The sequence below is a fragment of the Maylandia zebra genome, linkage group LG5 (assembly GCF_041146795.1).
Source record: "Maylandia zebra isolate NMK-2024a linkage group LG5, Mzebra_GT3a, whole genome shotgun sequence".
Taxonomy (NCBI): Eukaryota; Metazoa; Chordata; class Actinopteri; order Cichliformes; family Cichlidae; genus Maylandia; species Maylandia zebra.
Window position 1 is genome coordinate 34,198,381 of NC_135171.1, and position 18,809 is coordinate 34,217,189.

The following is an 18,809-nucleotide window of genomic DNA, read 5'->3' on the forward strand; positions in this document are numbered from 1 at the left end:
CTATCCTGTAGTGAGGATCAGACGACGGGAGGATCCCGAAGCCTGGCCTTATTCAGACTGACAGCTGGGGTAATCAGGTTACTGACGCACTGGGTGGCTGCTCCATTAGAAAAGGAGGGAGAGTCGGGATTCCTGCGTTGTCGTTCATGTGTGTCTACCAGTGTGGGTGCATGGAAGAGATTGAGGTTATTGAGTTACTTAGCTTTGTTACTGTAGAGCAGAAAGAGTCTAAAAAGTATTTCAAACCTTTACTGAACCTGTATGGAATACCAATGAGATTTCTAGCGTTGTACCTTTGTGCAGTATACCTATTTATACACAGCGTATTCCTATCTAAAACTCTTTTCTTGGCCTAACTCTTTTCTGATGTTGTGACCTAAAATCTTGGCAAAAAAGTAAGGATGCTCCTCCCGGAGCTTCTCCCATTTTCTTACCTCTGCAAATTCTCCCTGACCTGAAGCTTTATCGCTAACACGCTTACATATTCATATATTATAATCACAAATCCATTTGAGGCCCAAATATTCACAGTTCAGTGAAACTGATTTTGGTGCCATTTTCATTGTTACTATCATTTATGATTATATTTTTAATCTAATCTTCTTTGCAAGAGCACTCACTAAGTTGTAGGCAGCAGCTCAATCAGGATTATGTGCAATACACATCCAGTGTGCACACAGGTATTCACATTAAACACGTATGCAAATGGATTTGAAACATCAACTAAGCATAAAACAGGGGTAATAAGGGTCATGCATACAGCTGCAGACAGATGTGACTGCTTCTTCTAGTCATTTGGTGAGACCAACTCACTAAGATTGAACAGATTTTTGCTACTGATCCCAAGCAGCATCTTTAAAAGTCCCCTTCGTTTTTGTAATTCATCCATAAGACCAAAAACATATTTTTTGTATACTTTTTTGAAGGATATAACTCTGTAGGCTCTGCAAAACCAAATGTTCTTGTTCATGAGTTTACAAGAGGACAAAACAGTTCATCCACTTCAAGCATACAATGTGCAACAGCAAGAGTTTTGAGTTTTGTGATGAATCCATCAAGCTTGTGTAAACACCGCGAGGATGCCTGCAGACGAATAACGTCAACATAATCCAGCACAGACATAAAAGCCCTGGGAACAACTCTTTTTTTGGCCTCAGAGGAAAGCAGGACTAGGAATTTAAAATAAATACCAAATTTCATTTGATATTTTGCTAACTGGTAAATGTGAGTCTTTGAAGAGAGAGAGGTAGAGGCATAGTGAGATAGTAACACAATTTTAGAACCATGTAAAGTAATGATTAAAAAAAAAAGCTGAGTGGATTTCATTTTACATGTGAGGAGAGTTTAAGATGACACTAGACAGTGTTTCTGCTAGAAAATATCACTCTTCAGACAGGGTAGAGATGAGCGTCAGGGATGATTTGTGACAGAAAGAGAACAGCAAGAGTGAAAGGGAATATTTACAAGATGGTAGTGAGACCTACCACGCTGTATGGTTTGTTGACGGCGGCACTGACAAAAAAAAGACAGGAGAAGATTAGACATGCGTAGATCAGAGAGGGAGCTCAGGTTGAGCCCTTTGGACTTGGTGACTTAAAGAGGCAGGGTTGAGATGGTTCGAACCAGTAGTTGATGCTCTGGACAACAGGTGGTGAATATGAAGCTCAGAAATAAAAGATGGAGAAGGCTCATGGATCTAGTGCAGAATCAAAAGTGAGCCTTTATTTTGGCTGGTGAAAAGTTCATAAACAAAGTCTATCAGAAAACTAAACAAACTCCCAAACTGTCTGGAAACAGAGAGAGGAGGTTAACAGATGCTGCGACAAAAGACAAAGGAAGAGCTTGAGTACACACAAGAAAAAAACTGGGTGGACAAAGCTTTTCAGTCTGTGGCTCCAAGCCTCGGGAACGGTTTACCACTCCAGCTTCGTTTAGCTGACTCTGTGGAGTCTTTGAAAAACTTATTTAAATTCATTTATTTATTTGTCTTCTGGTTTAAAGGCTCTCCGTTGATATTAGTTGTGTTTTAATTGTCTCACTTTGTGACCTTTGTGTCTGTGAAGAGCACTATTTAAATAAACTTACCTACATACAAAGTCGTTATGGGGAAGTGGACACAGGAGGGTCAAGAGTCACAGTAATCAAATACAATTACACAGGAGAGGAAGTGAATTAAACTCAAGACACTAGAAATGAGAAACTATAAAAATAAAACAGGAAGTGAGGACCATAACTAAATGGAGAATGCAGGAACAATGAATAAGATAGGAAACAGAGAAAGTAAATGGAACTAAACACTGTGGCGATTTTTAATATGATCGCCCCTCACCATGTCAGAAAGTTAGAAAATTTTTAGCTTTACATAATTTATCGATTATATGTATGAGTTTTTGTTAAGTACAAAGGTTTTAAACACTGAAATAGGAAATCTTGATGATATGGCAGGAATGTAGACAAGATCTCACACCCCCTGTGCTATTTATGACTCTTCTCAAAGGGCGCTGACGCTGACAAAAGATTCTCTTGTGAGACATCCTTAGTATTCACAGGCAGCCATAGCAGTGCACAGCTCGCCTCTGTGCCCTGTGCCCTCAATCAGCCAAGTTCCTTGCATGCTCACCTCTTCCCCATGGGCAGTGCTGGTATGAGCATGACAGAAAAGATAACATCCTTCGTTCTCCGAGGAGGGTTCATACAGCCACACGCTGCTTAGGCTCGCAATAACAAAACCCTTTCCTAATGACGCACGCTGGATTGAACGTCTAATGATGAAACAGTTTAAGTTATACACGTATTCAGTGCCATTTTAAACAATAAAAGCTCTGGAAAAAAAAACGTTACGAGATAATGATGTCTTCACGCCATATTAGAGAGACAAAAATAAAACATGCATCCCCTCCTTCAGCTGGCTGGATGCTGAGCCTTAGGGTAAAGACAGTGGTGACTCATGAACACTCTTCTAACAAAGACATGCACACTGTGCAAGTCACAGAGAGGCAGTGTATACAGTAAACGCACATGCTGAAGTGCAGTGTTTTCAAGTGCACGGGGTTTGTGCCTGTGAATGTGGATTTTGTGCTTCTAAATTGTTTGCACACCGTGACACATGAATGCCTCTTTAGGATTCCTCTGATTCTTCTTGTTCTATCTGCACCTGCTGTATGTGTATCCAGGTCTACAACTGACATTTTTAATAACATTTCAATACTTCTAATACCATTTTCTCATCACTCCCGCATGTAAATCATTATCCTTCTCTGCAATTTGGTGCCCTGCAGTTCCCACCTAATCAGTCGGCATTACAGGCACAGAGAATGAGGCCACTGGGTAAAGATCTAATAAAGTTAATCAACCGAGGACGCTATTACCTTCAGATAAGTTCCAAAACAAGTGCTGCAAATCAGCGTCTGATGAAAATCGTAAAAAGTGAAATACAGCTCCCTGCATGCCTGTGAATGCGTAGATCCAAATGGCATTTTTTCACTTGTTTGCCTTGGAGAGATTTAGAGTACATTAACCCGAGAGTCATGGACCCAAATGCTTTGATGCTAACCTCTGAGGTCCTCTGCTCCCAAAGGCAGCAGGGATGCCATTCATCCATGCTATCATTTTCACATACCCCAAAAGTGGGAATTATTACTATTTATCATTGGTGTAGCAGAGCAGTCCAAGGATTGATATCATACTCAATCCAGTTGTGCTTAGCAGACTAGAAAAAAGGTCATTTAGAGGGCAACAACGCAGCAGATACACATTCTGAAATAACCCCGAAACACGTTCGGGACCTCAGCAGCAAAAGTCATGCGTTTGCCATCATTTTGGAGCTACTGAGAACAAGTGTTTCTCTCTGAATCAACACTCGGCAACACTACAAATGTTCCTTCATTGTACACTTCAAAGTCAAGGGATGAAATGAATCACTTCAAATAGAGGCAACAGCAAAACTACCTGCTGTTAGCTCAGAGTAGCTAAAGATGAGGCTCCTGTGAAAGCTTTCCAGCAGACACGAACAGCACTGACCTCTCAGCAGGGAAATGGGAGGGCAAGTGTGCACGGCTGAGTGAAGACGTAGTGCTGGATATCCGTCAGCGTTAGAGGAGGACGGCATGAGAAAGAGAGACTAGAGGGTAGAGATACGATCTTTTCTCAGAGTTTAGTGGGGTTTTGTCAGTAATCTCACTTTGCTGTTTTGTGAATTTTATCAGACTCTCTTTTACCAGTAAGATCTGAAATATTTGAAGGATATGGGAAATTAGGTTTCCTAAACTGAAGGAGGCAACAGTTGGCTACCTGCTAGTGTGTTTCTAATTAAACAGCTTGGAAATGGTGATAGCCAAAGAGTTTAGTGGTTAACAGTTTTCACCTATTTTGTAAAGTGTGGTAAAAGAGTGGATCACCACTCCAAAAAAAGTCCATTTTTTTTACCGAACATGTGCAGCTATTAATTTATTACTGTACCTCTGCCAAGGGGGTAGCATTTGCATGCATATATACATGTCATTCTTTCTGTCTGTAAACACAATAGCTCAAAAAGTTTTAAATGGAATCTGATAACACTTTGCAGAGGTGTAGACTTGACTCATGTCAACAATCCTTTTAAACTTGGCTTACGTCCTTCAAGGTCTTCAGAGTCAGCTTAACGATTTATTCATCGAAAACTGACAAAAAGCCTTATAACTTAGAACCTATGATTTTTACAAGTGTGCTATTGTCAACGAATAATATGTACCTTATAAAGCGACCTCTGACCTCTCCTTCAAGGTCAATAGACCAATCATAAGTAAGATGTTTCTTACATCCAATGTTTGTATTGACAACATATAGCCATATAGGGAATGATATATGGGGGTTCTAAGTATCCCGTCAGAGTTTGTATCCAAATATCATGTCACATTTGACCTCTGACCTCATTTTTTCATTTTACATCTGCCTTTCTTTCATGTTGGCCCCCAAATATGTTATTTTTACTGCACTACAAACCTCTTAAATTATGCTTAAAAATAATAAAGAACACAAAATGAATATACAAAAAACAATACGATTCCCTTAAAAGTAAATACTGCCCAGAGAGTGAGCTGCCCCAGTGGAGGTTTGCAGTCTTGGAGTGCTTCTTGTTTAGACTATTTTTGACGTAGGTTTCCCGTTTTTGGAGATATCGCCCTTCTGTTGAATGTGTGTTTTGGTTTTCACATGGAAAAGGATCCTTTTATATCTGAGATGTAAATTTCATCATTGGACAGCAAGTGCTAGGATCTGTGTGTAGATGTCTGCGTGCCTGCTGTTTTTTGTGACACATTGTGATACTACACTTTACTGATTGAACATGTGCCCTTCAGTCAGATTTTAAAGAAGCATTACAGGAATGATGACTCTGTGCGCTGCAGTCCGTATCTGCAACTGAGTATAATCCCAAAGTCCAGTTTGTTTGACAAGTATGGCTGCTGCATGCCACGTCCAGGCGTGGTTAAGTGTACAGCACCCTGAGTTGCTTAAATAAGTTTTTCCACGCATGGTATGTGTACAGCCAGACCACACCCAAGAAATGAACTCCAGTGATTCCTGAACTACAGCTGCCTCTTCTAAGATGGAACTAGATGGCAGACCTTGTGGTCTTCAAAACACCATAAAAATGCAATTGAAAAACTCAGCAGGCATGTCTCTTTCCAGAAATCATGACATGTTTCCAAAGACCTTATTGTGAGCATTTTTATGCTTTATTTTTATTTTATGCTTTATTATTTTGTTTTTGCTGTCTACAGGGGCTTTAATCTGCAGAATGAGTGAAGTTGTTGGCAGGTGTAGTAAAAGAGAAAATACTTGAATACATGAAACAACTCACAGCATGTTCATGATTTATGGAAAGAGACTTTTCACTTATTTATTATTTTCACTTATTTATTTATTTTTTGGCACTTTGGGCACCACAAAGCAAGTACCATTTAGGGTGCATTATATTAAAGAGAAATCAAATATTTCTTAAGAACGTATATCCAAATTTAGGCAATTCTAATGTATAAATTAAACTTAATAAGCAACACATCCTCAGAAATACCATTTGCAGAACTACTTTTTTGCATCCTTAATACCAAGGGTAAATAATGCATAAGTAATGTATAATTATAGACCTGGATATATTCATTTCTGTAGGAGGGATGAGTAAATCTTTTATAAGAGTTAACAATGATACCTCAACCCTATGCTGTGTTGTTTTGTTTTCCAGTATACTCCATGCAAGTTTTTACTCTTACTGATCTTACTGGTCTCGCTGTAGATATTTTACAATTATTAATTACCTTTAATGGTAGTTAATATCTTGCTCAGTGTCAAATTTCTTTCCATTCATGAAAATATTCCTATTTTCCCTCCTCTGACTGATTACAATCATTAAACATCTGATGTGTCAAGGTTGAAATGAGAGTTCTTTGTGTGTGTTTTACAGTTGAAATGTAAGTAGAATTTATTTGATTATTCTTGACTTTACCAGAAGTACATCACAAAATAAACGAGCCTTTCATCTGCTCGTGGGCTCCTGCTCTTTAATCCATGGTAAGTTTTTTACACATTTCTAATTAGATGGACATTTATGTACTTGGGGTTTGGGTAAGTTTCATAATATTATACTTGGACTCCACTAGAGGATATTGTACGCAATGCATGGTGGCATTGATATGCAGTAACTTATACATGAATACTATGCTGAAATCACGTACTTGATTTGCCATTTTAAATATATGGCTTCAGTAAACTAATCAAAAATATGGGGGTGTTAGTCTGATTAGGTTAAGATTAACAACCAAACTGGATGAAATGGTTATTTGCAGTATACTGTATGTCAGTATATACAGTATGCTGTGTTTGTGTGTTCATAAGGAAATAGTCTCGTTGCAGAACAATTTTAAATGAATTATATTACTTAAGATATTAAAACTGTATTCTATATCACAGGACAAATAAGGATAATTCATTTGAGGGATTCTTGAGAATTCATATTTAGATAAGCTTTGTCTTGCCTTCAGATGTTTGTTGAAATATCTGTATTTCTTCTTTTAATAGTAGATTTATGTTTTTATCAGACAGATTGATAGGCAGCAGATGCCTTTGAACAAGTTGTTGTGATGGTGAGAAACAGTGAGAGCTGTATCCTCAGCAGACATTTAAGGATTGATTCCAAGAAATGTACCAGCGAAATCTGCTTATATGATCAATGCCATTACAGGTTTCATATGCCATCATTGTCAAAAGGATATAAAATACTTTTTCGGTGTGGTGTGATAAGGGATTGCTCATTCTTTGCTTTCACACTGCGAGGAGTCGTGTGAAACAGTAAATGCTGCCAGCCACAAAAGGACAAAGATAAAATTAACAGATAAACATAACAGGCCGGAAAGATCAGAATCAAAACACAACCTGAATTCTAACTGTATCTCTGTCATTTGCATGCAAGAACAGAAACAGTAGTATGTTGGCGTATGTGTCGGGTGGGTGGGTGTTTACCTGCAGTGTCGTCATGCATGAATGCACGCATTTTATGGCCGCACGTGTACGTATGTATGCATGCAGGGTAAATGTTTGTGTTGGAGAGCCAGAGGCATGCAGAGCTTCCTGTGTTAGGTTAATGCTCCCTGTGCCGCTCTCAGTGAAAACAATGGGCACAGCTCCATGTTTCTGAATTTCCCATCAGGGGGACGATGATGACAATCACCACTGACAGATTCACACATTCACTGTTTTTACTGCGGCTGGCTCAGAATATCACGGTTAAAGAGAAGAAAAAGGAACACCACAGATTTTCCAATTGTATTTAAGTGCTAACAATTTTCTGCTTCTTACTGGAGGTACATGGTGAGGCATTGAATGGGGAACACATTTATATTCAGAGGAAAGATGGGACAAAGGGAGAAGACGCAATCTCATCCTCACCCTACACAGGTAGAGTGAGGATGAGAGGGCAGAGTAATTAATCCACAGATAACGCTGACGGTTCACAGCCAGGTCACTTTCAGTGTAACATCACCATAATAGCTGCCCTTGACAAGCTCCATATTCACTGAGCACCGGAAATGTATGTCTAAATGATAGTAATGATATTGGCAGTCATGAATCAATGAGACATGCTCAATATATTCAGCAAGAGAGTCGAGAAATTTATTCTCAGCGATGTGATAGTGTCAGACAATGCACTTCCATTATGAACCGGCTCACACAGCACTTTAAGATAGATTAAGAACACAAGTTGAGAATAAAGACATTAATCACTGTTGATAGCTGAAGAAAAAAATCCATTTATAAAAGAAAGGTTTGCACATGTTTAAGGTACAAAATACTACAGGAGCTGCTTTCTATCGTCAGCTCTTTGTTGGACAAACTCTGGTCCAAAACCCTGGCTAAATCTGCCTTCATCTTTAGATACGCAACACTAACTCCAGTGCTTTTAGCCTTTTCAAACTTTCTCAACAACAAAGAGAGCAAGAATCCTCTCCTTCTACAAAAATAGACTCTGCCCTTGACTCTATATTGAGCACATTTTTAGAAACAACTTTACTTGTTGCTGGAGTAAAAGGCGGCACAGCACTCTAGCATTCATCCTCGCTGTGATGATGACATCTTCAGATTTAAAAGGTGACATTACAGGAAATGTTTTGTTTGAACCTTGATTTACCTGCTTGTTCTTATTTTTAGAAGGAGAAATGTCTCTGTTGTTTTATGTGTATAAAACACATTTTTTTAGTCAGTAATAGCTGCAAATGTGCAAATTAGTATCTCCTCAGAGAAGCTTGCCTTGGCAATTCGAAGACACTAATGACAGTAAAAACTCTGAATTCTCACAAATTGTGCCTAGAAAATGGTTTCAGTTTTGTTTTAAGGGACTGAATATGTTAATTTAGCAGAAAGCTGATTATCGGATCAACAAATCTTTGGCAAATGAGAGACGAGAGAGAAAAGAAAGCACAGAGTGGACAAGCAGTCTAAAGTACACTTTGATAAAGATGGGCCTTAGCTAATTTCTAACAAGAGCCAAGTGCTTGTATTAAACACCATCACATGCATGAGTGAGATAGTAACAGATGATGGCTTTTTCAATTTCCACATCGGTGCATATTGACTGGCAGAAGAGAACAAGAGAAATTTCTATAGGAGAGATAAGCTATTTGATTGCAAAGACAGCACCCAGCAGAAACAATTTGCAAAACTTGAGGCAGTTTCACATGTGCCTCTGAGGCAAAGATTTTTCCGACTTCTTTGTTTTCTGCTGTTAATCTTCCACAGCCATTATGGATAAAACTGCAGATTTTGCACCTTCGCTTTGTTCGTTTCATCTTCTGTGTGCATGAGCAAGTGAAAAGGACTGTACTGGAGGGCATTAAGTTGTTCATGATCCCGATGATAAGAACACAGAATGAACATGAACAGGAAAGCCTTAATGCCTGCACCATGTGGGGCTGCTGTCAGTCAAGTGAGTATTATCATTCTATTTTTAAAAGAGAAGACAGAAGAGAGAAAAAATTTTAACGTTTTCAGCATTTGGTGACAAACATTTAAAATGCCTTATTTTTTAGGCTTTTGAGGTTATTATGTATATAAATGAATATACTACATCCTGCATTTGGAAAAAGTTCCTTTATATAATTTACATAGTTTATCCAGAATAGCCAAAAACAGTCATTGGACACTTTATTAGGTACACGAATTCAACTGTGCATTAACACACATCTAATCGGCCAGTCGCATGGCAGAAAATCAGTTCATTTGGGCATGTAGATATGATCAAGACAAAATGCTGATGTTCAGACTGAATGTCAGAAAGGTGAAGAAATGTGATTTAAGACATTCTGAATGTGGCACGGTTACTGTTGCCAGATGGGCTGCTCTGAGTAATTCAATAGCTGCAAGTTTACTGGGATTTTCCCACACAACCATCTCTATGGTTTACAGAGAACGATTTTATAAACAAAAAAACCCCGGTACAGCCAGATGAACAGAATCAACTACCTCACAAGTGTTGCTTTATCATGTTCATCCCTTCATAACCACACTGTACCCATCTTCTGATGACTGCTTCCAGGAGGATAAAGTGTCATGTCACAATGTTCAAATGATCTCAAACTGGTTTCTTGAACATGACAGTAAATTCACTGTACTCAGATGGCCTCCAACAAGATCTGTCCAATTTGGGAGCTGGTGGAACAGGAAAACACAGATTATGCTATCATTATACTATCATGTCAGTATGAACTAAAATCCAGTATTGTCAGTGTTATGACAAATTAAAGCAGTTCTGAAGGCAAACTGGTGCCCAACTGAGCTTCAGCAATCTGATACTGTCCAATTTTGGTGACCCTGTGTGAATTGTAGCCCCCCTTTTCCCAACTTAGCTTACATGAGAGGCACCTGGTGTGGTTTTCTGCTGCTTTGCATTCAAAGATGCTCTTCTAAATACCTCAGTTGTAACAGTTAGTTATTTGAGAAACTGTTCCCTTCAATCACCTCAAAGAAATCTGGCCAATTTAATATGACTTGTGGTTTCAACAAACTTTTTCTATCAGAGAACAACCATGATTTCTCTTTCTCTGTACACCTAGCGATTGTTGTGCAGATTAAGTTTCTATAAACCTCAGACTAGCCAGCTGTCACCAACAACTGTGTGCATTTACAGAGTCGCTTAAATCACCTTTCCTCCCATTCTGATGCTCAAACTAGAAATGTTCTGAGTACGCTGGAGCAACATCATATGAACAGAGGGGCAGGATGTGCTTTAAAAAGCCAGAAAATGAGGTTTCCTAAGAAAAGCACAAAAATAATCTTGTGATGCCACATCAACAATTGACTTGGGACACTCTTAAAAGGCAGAAATTTGCAACTGCTTTTAAATGCATGTATGGACGGGAACCATATGTTTGAGGTGATGAGGACCTTGATAAAAAATTCAAGTCCTTTAGTTGGAGGTGAGGTTATATGAAAAATTTATCAGGTGACTTTATTCCAAATTTAGACTTTTGGAATTGGGGAAAACAAAAACACTCCAGAAGAGAAGATCGGCCTCTATGTTCCTGGATGTTTCTTTTTCTGTAGCTTTTAAATTCAGCTTGACTGTTAGAGAGGTTCATGCCTTAGATATGAAGTGTCTATCCATGTAAACAATCATAAGAATAGGAATAACTTGATACTTGATTTTAAAGGTTAAACATTCATTCATTCATTTGAATTCATTAGGATCTGTTATCTTAAAGGAATACTTCATATATTTAAACGGTTGGCATTATAATGTTGTCGTATTAGGAAGAAAACTCAGAAAAGCTTTTAAAAAGATGAGGCTTTTAAGTTGTTGGAAATCGTTTTTATGTATTTTGAGCAGCTGACATGCATTTGGAGATGCTTGCATAGTCAAATGTAAACGTAGTCAACGCCACTTGCTAAGCATCACTGGGTCCATTCGTGTCAGATAGTATTTTTAGAGCATTTCCTGCTTGACAGTCTCGAATTTGCATGAAACTTTTATGGTACAAAGTTTGAACATACAGTTTAATATGGTTGTAAATTTCAAATCCTTACAAAAGAGAAAGAATGAATGAATTTCTGACTTAAATATTGATTCATGGAGCTGATCATTTATATTTACTGGTCATTTTATTAGGTACACCTTGCCTGTACCAGCTCAGACATCTTTTTGCATTTAGAATTCTTCATGGTATACATTCAACAAGGTGGTGGACACATTCCTCAGAGGTTTTGCTCCCTATTAACATGATGTGATCTTCTATTGCAAAATTGTGGTGAGCCTGCGCAAATTTTAGCCTCTGTTTCCTGTTCTTAGCTGACAGCACTGGCATCCAGTTTGCTCTTTTGCTACAGTAGCGCATCTGCTTTGAGGATCAATATGGTGTATGTTCAAAGACGCTCTTCTGCATACCTTGATTGTCAGTGTTGGGGAGTGTTCCGTACGGAATACATGTACCGCTGTTACGTATTTAAAATACAAAATATGAGTAACTGTATTCCGTTACAGTTACCGTTTAAAAAGGTGGTATTTAGAATACAGTTACTTAGTTGAAATAAATGGATTACACGGCGGTACTTTCCTGTTTCATATTGTGGCGGGTCAGGACTGTTTGGGTTTTGTTTGACAGCTATGTTCTGTTGTTCCAGGCGGCAGCGTTACGGTTGCCATGGTTACAGGGTGCCGCTCTCTCTGCGTGTTTCCTGGGTGAGAGAGTGCCTTTTTGTTGTTGTTTTTGTTGTGCTAAGCTAATAGGCAGAATGCTACAGGTATAGCTCTAAAGAATGTAGTCCGTGCTGCTGGGAGAATGGACTGCCATACCCTTATGTGTCTGTGAGCGAGGGAGGGAGAAAAAGGAAAAGTACGAGCTGTCACCGAGCAGAAACGGGAGCTGGAAGCATGTAATAATAATGACTGCAGCCAAGAAGAGAGTCTGACGAGCCCAGTTGTATGTAAGCTATTAAGACTCGACTGTACACTGTGTTCGTGTTTTCCTCTGAAACAATAAGTTTCGTTGCAGCAGCCTTTCAACGCCTCTCTCTGTCTCTCGCTGCAAAGTTGACCCAGACAACAAAGTAAAGCTAGTTTTCAGCTATGAGCCCGACATGGAACTCACCATATTAGCCAGAGGTCCCTTTGCTACGGTTCGGAGCCGCGGACCTTCAGTAACAGTAATAAATCACAGCAATAGTACATTCACGTAGTTGTAAGCAGCATATATTAAGTAATCCAAAGTATTCAGAATACGTTACTCCCATCGAGTAACGTAACGGAATACGTTACAGAATACATTTTTGGGCATGTATTCTGTAATGGAATACATTTTAAAAGTAACCTTCCCAACACTGTTGATTGTATTGCAAATGCTTATTTGACAATCGATCCCTTCCTATCTGCTTAAAGCTTTCTGGTTATTCTCCTTTGACTTCTGCCATGAACAAGGCATTTTCAACCCAAGAACTTCTGCTCACTGGATATTATCTCTTTTTGGACCATTCTCTGTAAACACTCGAGATGGTTGTGTGAGAAAATCCAAGTAAATCATCAGTTTCTGAAATACTCAGACCAAGCCATCTGTCACCAACAAGCATGCCACGTTCAAAGTCACTTACCCTAAATCACTTTTCCTCACTCAGTGAACTTCAAGCAGGTTGTCTTGACCATTTCTACATGCCTAAATGCAGTAAGTTGTTGCCATGCGACTGGCTGATTAGATATTTTTTATTAACGAGCAGTTAAACTATAAATAACATAGTGGCAGGTGAGAGTAGCGTTTTATTCAGGCCTTTTTGTACTAACTTAAAGTGCAGTAAGGTCTGACAGTTCCAACCATATCAGTAGTTGAGGGTAAATTATTTGGCTGTCCTTTTGACTTTATGAAACTCATCTGTAAAGTGCAAAATACTTGTATGCAAATGCTAACAGATGAATATTTAACACACAGTTATTTATAAAACATGGCAATGCACAACGCAGTTGAGCAGGTGAAGGAGAATCACTGTCAGTGTCCACAGAGCGTACAGCTGGCCGGTGGCACCCGTGGGGTGGGCTTAAGACAGTTTATACTGAAGCAGGGCAACTAACAATGTTATGTGTGATCAAAATGTTTGCCCAGTGGCAGCGAATGACTAGTTCTTCAGCTAAATATAGACATTTATCTGATGGCGTGTCGTCATTTTGCTCAAGGACACTTTAACAGGCTGTTCATGATTGAATCTCCTCAATGCAGTATAGTAATAGTAAATACTCTTCATCTCCCATCCCAGTATGCTCCACTGTGCTGACAGTGGGTCTAAATCAATCCTGGAGGGAGAAGAAATAATAATTCCAACTTCCTTCCTGGTCACTGGCACGGTCCACTCATCAAATTAGCTTTAATTGAATCTGATTCAGTGTCATTTATTTACTAACCAACTAGGGGTTGCATTTCATCCTCTCTCAGGAAGAGTATTGTTTAGAGTAATCAAGAAGGAAATCTTAGAAGAAGTGTAGGTTGTGGAACAAAACACAGGTTAAAATGTGAGGCGAGTGAGAGATGAGATGCAAGTTCAAAGAGCGAGCTTTGTTTTCCCAGATACTGTTGTGTAGTACATCTGTATCAGCCAGCAGGCCCACGGGAGCCCCTGCTGGCCAACACAACCACTGTTTGAAACAAGCAGATTCAAGAGGCTCTCCCTAAGGCCAAGGAAAATGGATATTGATCTGGAGCCATGACTAAATGGATTAAATTACAGAGTAGTGTTGGTAGCAGGGCAGCAGAGAGAATGAGGCAAGAGAGAGGAGGAGGAGGAGGAGGAGAGGAGGTAGAAGAGTTGGAGGAAGAGACAAAAGGGAGGAGGAAAGGGAGAGACAAGGGGTATTGAAGAACTCTACCCAAACCTTTGCCTTGCAGACTGCTTTCTTTCTCCCTGATTCTTTTAAACAATAGTCCACCCAGTAGCTCTGTGCAATCATCCCCTGCATGCCGTACTGAAGCATCACCCTGGTCTTCATGCTGTTATGAGCCAAATGGTTTTAGAGGAATTGCTGGTCAGGGGATTATTATTTTCTATTCAGCCAAGGCTGCTGGATGGAAAGAGTGCCAAGTGCATGCTGGGAGTGAAAGGAGATGCACCATCATGAATACAGAAGCCAAACTATCTTGCAAAGAGCGTAAATCTGGGCGGAGGTAGCTGGCTGTCTGCCGCAGTCTAACCTGTTTGGTATGAACGGTTAATCAATCAGCAGTTCTGCTTAAGCCCCTCTGTGCTGAGGCCTCGCCAATGGGTCTGGGGGTCTGCAGAGAATAGCTTTCCGAGTGCCTCTCTGTGAGCTCTGAGTGTTGATATTCGTGACATTAATGCGTTGACTTGTGACAGGAATATCAAAAAGGTGAATGCGAGCTGCACTGTAAAAAACGGAAAAAGATGAGAAGAGTTAGCAAACATCAAAAGAATATAAAGTTAAGTTAGTTACATTTAACCAAGATAAATCAAACATCCTTACATTAATAAGTTTGTTGCAATGAACCCACAGAGAACTATAACCCAACACTGTGAAGCTTTGCAGAGCTCTGCAGCACCTTTCAGCTCATTGTTTTGGTTTAAAGTGGACTGGTTCTCATATAGTGCTTTTCTACTCTACTTCAGCACTGAAAGGTCTTTATACAACAGGCCTCATTCACACACATTCTTACAAGCACTTCTTTTTGCTTTCAATCTAACATTCACACTTCGATGAACCCATGAGAGAGCAACTTGGGGTTCAGTATCTGGCTTAAGGATAGTTTGACATGCGGTATGGAGCAGATAGGAATCTAACTCCAAAGCTACATAGATTTAAACTGTGTGTTTAAAGTGTGTTCCACAAAAACACCCAACACTAGCTGTGCAGCTTCAATTGGTAGTGTTAGCTCCTAACTGGTGACATTTGTTGAGCATTTAGTGGCTAAAGCACCATTTATTTCTCTAGTGAGATAAAAAAAAAAGAAGAAGAAAAGAAATTGAATTTATTTCACACTGTTGCATATCAGCTGAGTAAATAAATTCAGGAGGTCTGTTTTGTTTTCCATGTTTGTAATGCAGTTTCACGTTTTGCCGATGTGCAACTCTGATATTGGTGAATTTGTTAAAACCAAAGTAAAAATTTCACTTTCAGATTTATTTCTTAATGAGCAGTGTTGTGTGTTATATATGAATTAAAAATGCGAAATCTGATACCCTGGGAGATTCACTCCCTGACATATGTTCTAAAGGCGAAAAGGGTCCAACCTGGTGCTGACAAGTTGTACCGAACAAAGTGGTCAGTGAGTGTATATGATAGTGTTTTATAGTGCAAAACAGAGCTCCAGTGATGGAAACATCAAGGGAATACTTTCTCCCAAAGCTCCCTTTGCCTGCATTGTTGAAAATATCTCTGCATAAATGTTTTTTTCAGGGCCTAATTTCACTCAATCCGACAATGCGGTGGATGCTCACGAGCTGCTTTGCTTCTGTAGATTTCGTTATAATACATATTTCTCATGATTTCCTCAACTCCTGAGCTCTAATCATAAACACTTTTCGCCACTCCACTTCCTCCCCTTCAGGGCAACGCTCCACTTCATGGCTGGATTGAATATTCATAAAGAGTCTGTGGATTTCAGATGACACAGGGGCATCCGCCTATGCTCGACATATGCATAAAATGTGCATTAACATGGTTTTATTTCTGTCTCACTGATGTGGAGAGTGAATGTTTATGTGACACTTAATGAAATCTATCCTTTAGAGTGTCCTAAAGAATGCATGTAATCTATCGGAGTCTCTTTGAAGATTACAATTTACACCATGCATAACTGACAGCTCCCAAAAGTTATCTGATGTGGTGCACAGCACTGTAACAGTTTGGATTGTCTTTGCAGTGCCTTCCCTCTGCTCTGCAAGTCTATAAATTGGCAAACGCAGCGTGAAGCATATGGCTATTGCCCCCCAACAAATTTGTTTCTTTTTTGTACGTGGCCTAGAAATTTCCTAAACCATAAAGCCACATAAATGTCCTCTGGGAGTGTGAGATACAAAGAAATTTGACAGTCCATGGAAGCACAAAAATCAGTCACTGCACATCATTCCAGTGTCTTGGCTCTAATTGGAAAGCATTATGACTCTCTAGCTCCATCTGTTGAGAAAATTTCATAACTATGGGCAGAGGTTTGTGTTAACGGATAGGGAGGTTAGAGCCCAGCTAGAGGACAGAAGTGAATTCTTGCAAGGCGTGGAAGATACAAATGTCAGCTGAGATAATGATTCACTAGCTGCTGCAGATTCTTATGTAAGAGCTGTAATTCTTCAAACATGCTGACTGGGTAAACTAATGAGGGTGGGTGAACTTTCTCATTTGTCTTGTGAAACAATATTAGAAATATCCATCTGTTGTGTTTCTCTGCTTGCAATGCTGAGAGAGGCTAACACATTAACCAACACATTAATACCTGCAGGCGGAGACAACGTGCCCCTCGCATGTAGGATGAACCAAGTACGGGAGGGGCAAACCTTGAAACTTCTTTCTACAATTTCTGGTTTAAAATTCTCTAAATGTTTGCGTCGAATAACAAACCGGGACACAAGCAGGTAGAGTTCAGAGTGTATTACAGTCGCAATAATTGCATTCTAGTTTTCCGCTTTTCCTCTTTTGAGAGCAGAAGCAAACACTTTTTTTCTTTTGAGCGATGCTGTGTCAAATCCATTTTTGAACACACACACAATCCACACCATGTAATTCTGTCAGCAGCTCAAAACAACATTCAGCTGCCAACTATGAGCTTTAATTTCAAAGACACAGTTTAATTTTAAAAGTAATATCTAGGCAGATATACCGGCTCTGTGTCACCTACTTGAGTTCATATGCCAAACCCGTTAGCAAAGGGTTGACTGAAACATTCAGGAAATAAAAATCTGTCAACTCTTTTTCCAAATGTATAAAACAACATTGCCATATTCTACATTAGTGTTTAATTACAGGGGGTTTTGGCATGTGAGCTATATTAGTGGTCTTTAATCTTTGTTTATTCCAAATGCTTCAGCTGCACTTATCTATGCAAAGATGTTTTTGCATTTTTGGCTTTGTTACTTTTTAGAAATACCATCAACCCATCAGGGACTGCAGATGATAATTACTGTGTATGGCTACATCTGGGGCATTTAAATGATGGACCCAAGTGCTCACGTTAATTAATGTGCATTGTCCCTTTTCAAATAAACATTAAAAATACATTTGAGTTGCACTGCTGCCCAGCTGCTTTCGTATCACCCCAATAGAGCACTTTGCTCTCAGACTGCGGGCTTACCTCTGTTTCCTATGGTATTTAAAAGTAGAATGGGAGGCAGAGCCTTCAGCTTTTAGGCTCCTCTTCCACCTTCCAGCTTGGATTCAAGAGACAGACCTTCTCTACTTTTAAGATTAGGCTCAAAACTTTGCTTTTTGATAAAGCATATAGTTAAATCTGGATCAGGGGACCTGGAATCCTTTCTTAGTTACGCTGCATTAGACTTAGGCAACTGGGGAATTTCTGTGATGCACTTTTCTTTCTTCTCTCGCTCCCTTTGTAGCGTATGTTTATACACATCTCTGTATTTAATTGTGAGTTACTAATAATCTCTAACTCTCCCCGTGGCTGTCCCTCCCCGAGCCTGGCTTTGTTTCTTCCTGTTGAAACAGAGTTTATCCTTCCCACTGTCGCCAACATGCTTGCTCATAGGAGGTGGTATGATTGTTGGGGTTTCTGTTATTGTAGGGTCTTTCCTCACATTATTAAGCACCTTGAGGTGACTGTTGTGAATAAAACTCTTTAGTAAAAAGAAAAACATATTGAACTGAATTGATATACTTTTTAGCTCCTAAATGCTCCACATTCTTCACTATCTTTGTTGCGTTATGGTGTACAGATACTGTGAATCGCCTTGATTCCTGTCGTATAAAGTTTTAAATATTTTCTGCACAAAGTATGCTGTACAAATTAAAATTATAAGCACAGAGTCTGAAATATTGAAGCTGAAATATTAAGGCAATATTTCTGATTAGTAATTGGGCAATTGGCTCAAGAGCAGTTTCAAAGCAAGGTGACGCCTGTGCCCTTGTTTTATGATGAATTAAGAAGATAAAAGATGTGGATCTTGATTCCAAGTGTTCAACTTGCTTTTGGTAGCTATTCAACTCTGACCGCAATGTCCAAAAAGATGTCAATGTAAGTGAAGCTGAAAAACCAAATATAATCCAATATAAACCTATCAGAGGAAAATTAGCGGTCAAATCCACAGACTGTTATAGTCTTAAGACTGAAAGAACTGGCCAGCTCAGG